At 45.8% G+C, this 4364-nt stretch overlaps 1 pseudogene; it reads left to right on the forward strand.

Annotated features, from left to right (window-relative positions):
- Positions 1–1994: 1994 nt before the first annotated feature.
- LOC139269891 (U2 spliceosomal RNA) lies at positions 1995–2229 on the forward strand (annotated as a pseudogene).
- Positions 2230–4364: the final 2135 nt, after the last annotated feature.

Here is a 4364-nt window from a genome sequence, read left to right on the forward strand (position 1 = left end):
ACACTTTGTCCACAGGGGACATGCCTCTCTCTGTTTGGCTGACCGGGGACAAACTGTGCCCAACTATTCCAATGGCAGTAGGGTCAATTTTTACTGCGTTCTGGTGTTAATGGCCTCAAAATGGGGTCGGTTATGAATGTGAATGGCTCCATTGACTTACTGCCGGGTGTCAAAATTGCCTTTTAATATGGGAATCCGGGTCCTGTAAGTGTTTTTGACACACACCCACATTACAATTGTTGTAGACCTGGGAGAGATTACATGGAAACATAGAAAATAGGTGCAGGAGTAGGCCATTCGGCCCTTCGAGCCTGCACCACCATTCAATACGATCATGGCTGATCATTCACCTCAGTACCCCTTTCCTGCTTTCTCTCCATACCCCTTGATCCCTTTAGCCATAAGGGCCATATCTAACTCCCTCTTGAATATATCCAATGAACTGGCATCAACAACTCTTTGCGTTCGGGAATTCCACAGGTTAACAACTCTGTGTGAAGCTGTTTCTCCTCATCTCGGTCCTAAATGTCTTACCCCTTATCCTTAGACTGTGTCCCCTGGTTCTGCACTGCACCTTCACTGCACTCCCTCAATAGCAAGAACGTCCTTCCTCAGATTAGGAGACCAAAACTGAACACAATATTGCAGGTGAGGCCTCACCACGGCCCTGTACAATCGAAGTAAGACCTCCCTGCTCCTATACTCAAAATCCCCTAGCTATGAAGGTCAACATACCATTTGCTGCCTTCATCGCCTGCTGTAGCTGCATGCCAACTTTCAATGACTGATGTACCATGACACCCAGGTCTTGTTGCACCTCCCCTTTTCCTAATCTGCCGCCATTCAGATAATATTCTGCCTTTGTGTTTTTGCCCCCAAGGTGGATAACCTCACATTTATCCACATTATACTGCATCTGCCATGCATTTGCCCACTCACCTAACCTGTCCGAGTCACCCTGAAGCCTCTTAACATCCTCCTCACAGCTCACACCGCCACCCAGTTTAGTGTCATCTGCAAACTTGGAGATATTACACTCAATTCCTTCATCTAAATCATTAATGTATATTGTAAAAAGCTGGGGTCCCAGCACTGAGCCCTGTGTCACCCCACTAGTCACTGTCTGCCATTCTGAAAAGGACCCATTTATCCCGACTCTCTGCTTCCTGTCTGCCAACCAGTTCTCTATCCACGTCCGCACATTACCCCCAATACCATGTGCTTTAATTTTGCACACCAATCTCTTGTTTGGGACCTTGTCAAAAGCCTTTTGAAAGTCCAAATACACCACATCCACTGGTTACTGTACTGAACAGATGAATGAGTCATGGATAAATACCCCGGTCTCAACCAGCAATGCTTTATTCAAGTTAAAACACACCTGCACCCAGTAAGAACACACCCTGGTAGTGTAATACAAACAAACACAATACAACACACGTCTGGCCTGTATAGTCAGGCCCCTATCCCGAAGTACCCAATGTCCAAAACCTCCCCCTTAAAACCCTTACTAAGATTTGGTTGGGAGAACACATGATACCCCGTCACACTGTGGCTATGATCTTAAAATTGCATGGGCAGAGATGATGCTCACCGATTCATTGGCTTACTCGTTGCTTCTCCTGGTGAGTGTGTTTCTTCTGGTTTCTTCTTTTCGTCCCATGCAGAGTGCTTGGTTCTTGTGGAAGCGAAGCAGCAAGAGCAAGAGAAAGAGAGAGATGTGGCCTTGCGGCCCCTTTTATATGCGAAGTCTGTTTGCCTTTCCTGGCCCAATAAAGTTTGTTCTTGTTTTGAGGCTTCCTGTTTGTGTGTCTTCTTCTGGCCTAATAAAGTTTTCCTTGTTTCGAGGCTTCCTGTTTTGAGTCCAGTGATAGGTTTTCGCTTCCATCCGATCTGGGGCTTAATGGCTTTCTATTATTCTGGTTTCCTGCCTCTCGGGGTTATCTCATCCAGGTAATGGCTCGATCACTGATCAGTTCATCTGATCTAACTCTGACGCTTCTCGGCCTTTTGGCTAAGATCAAGTGTAGTACCGTTTCTGACCAGCCACCATGACCTCAGGATGGTTTCTCCCTGGTCAGGAAGGTATATGCTTGCATTTTTGGAAACAGGAGGTGGGTGGGGAGGGTTGACCCATCCACCTCCACGGAGGTGTGTGGGGGACCTGACCCATCCACCTCCATGGCACGAACCTGGTATTGCAGTACTTCCAGGAACGGTGCAGTGGCTCTAGGCCTTTTGGCTAAGAGCATTGGCGCAGAGTGATCCTTGGCATGTGCAAGGTGACCTCTGGCGTTTGTGATTTGACAAAGAATTGGAACGATTGGCTACGAATTAAAAAAAAAAACTCTGACGAGTTCACATTGCTTAACAATGGACCCTCCATTTGCCCATTACCTATGGTGAGTTGCCTTATCCAGGCCATTGTCTTCCCAGACCACCCCTACCCATCATTTCAAGTCCAACATGGGAAAGTACCTGGGGCCCCTCCCACAAACAGGCTTCCAGTTTTGTCTGCAGTGAGAAAATATTATGCCCAACAATTCTTGGGGACCTGATGATTACAGACCCCACTTGCCATTTTAGGTCAGACCTAATCAGAACTTGTGCAGTGCATGGGCGATGGAACCAAAGAGGCACGGACAAAGGTAACTTCAAATTATTTTTGTGGGCCCCGGAGGAGTTAGAGTTGCCGCCTTGGGACCTCACACTTGCAACCCCCACCTCCCCCTGTAACCTTCTGTTTTCCCCTTCCCCCAACCTTAACACTGGTTCTTTTGCTATGTTAGACTATGTTCAGCAGACTCAATGGCTTTGTGCACATAGAAATGAGTCACAGACAATGCATACATGTGACTATTGTGAACTTTTATGCTGGTTAGCATAGATTTTAAAACTAAGCTGCTTAAATGCAATTTGCACCTGTGTAGAATTTAAAACTTGCGTGTGATGTGGAATCAACACTCAGAAATTTGCATAGTGTTCCTAAGCAATCTGTAACCCTTCATACATATTCATAAACACACTGACCTTCATGTGTTCACAAACACAGGACCTCCTGTGGGGTTTATGCCCACATTTATCCCCAGTATTGCTTGGAGAAATAGGAAGGCACACACTTGGGGCCCTTTTTAATCCTGTGGCACACACTTCCCAAGAGTGTTTACCAACTTGTGGGCCAGTCGACAGGCTGGTTTCCGTCTGCACCACAGCACCCATTGGCTTCTGGGTCTCGCCACAGTTGTTGGATTGGAGTGCACTGATTAGACGCTGAGCCGCTTACTCCAGCACCTGCATGGTTGAGTCTCGGATGGAGGGAGGACAATTGAATTGCAGTATGATTTTATCTGCTAGGATTCTTTGCACTGAATTCATGTGGCTTGGTACGAGGCAAACTTGATTTGTGGAAAATCCTGGGTGCCAGCAGGTAGAGAAGGGTGTCATCAGCTGGGGCTGAATTCAAACCCAGGTCCCAGAGATGTTGGGAGAATGAGCTAGTGCCAAATTTTGAAACAATGTTTTAAGTATTGATGTAAACTTGCATTAGAGCTTATAATCTATGCATGGTGGTACTAGGCAGAGGGGCGTAACCATTGCATATAGTACTGCACCAAATTAGTCTGGGAACTTAATGACCAAGTGGGATTTGGACTTTTATCCAGCGCCCCTTCACCTTTTTTCTTTCCATTTGACGCTGATTTCCCACCCTCAGTATCCTGAGGTGGTGGTGGACCTTCTTGAACTGTTGCAGTCCTCGTGGCGATGGTGCTGCCACAGTAGTGTTAGATGGGCAATTCAAAGCGTGTACCATATTGTACTTACACGACTGCTGGATCATGCAGAGACAATGACTTGGTGAAATGAGACCCACTTGGAGTCATTCTGGTTTGTCCCACAGTCAGTGCTGCAGCTTTCAACACCAAGATCCTGCCTCACGGATGGTTAGGTGCATTAGTGGCAAAACTTTCAATATTACAGCAGCCTCTAATTTTATTGTATTGTCCAGCTTGGACACCGTAGCCTGGAAATTAATATGTGTGCTGTTAGTGTGTGAGCATTTAGCTTATCCTTATGATATCGCTTTGTCAACTGTTTTAACAGAAGTATTAAGCCATTTATTAGCACTTCTATTAAAAGAACAAAGTAATATTACACAAGTAGGCTAAGTGTTGGTATGCTAACGTCACACAAAGTAATTTCAAGGTTCTTGAATCCTGCCTTACTGTATCTTATTTACATTTACATGACTGTGTAACACTGATCGAGAGTGACTACCAAAATCTGCACAGGTGGATGATCTACACATTTTCACAATCTGTACCTTACCAGTTGGCCATGAGTTCTGATCCAAGTTTTATTAACTG

The sequence above is a fragment of the Pristiophorus japonicus genome, chromosome 8 (assembly GCF_044704955.1).
Source record: "Pristiophorus japonicus isolate sPriJap1 chromosome 8, sPriJap1.hap1, whole genome shotgun sequence".
In the NCBI taxonomy this organism is placed as follows: Eukaryota; Metazoa; Chordata; class Chondrichthyes; family Pristiophoridae; genus Pristiophorus; species Pristiophorus japonicus.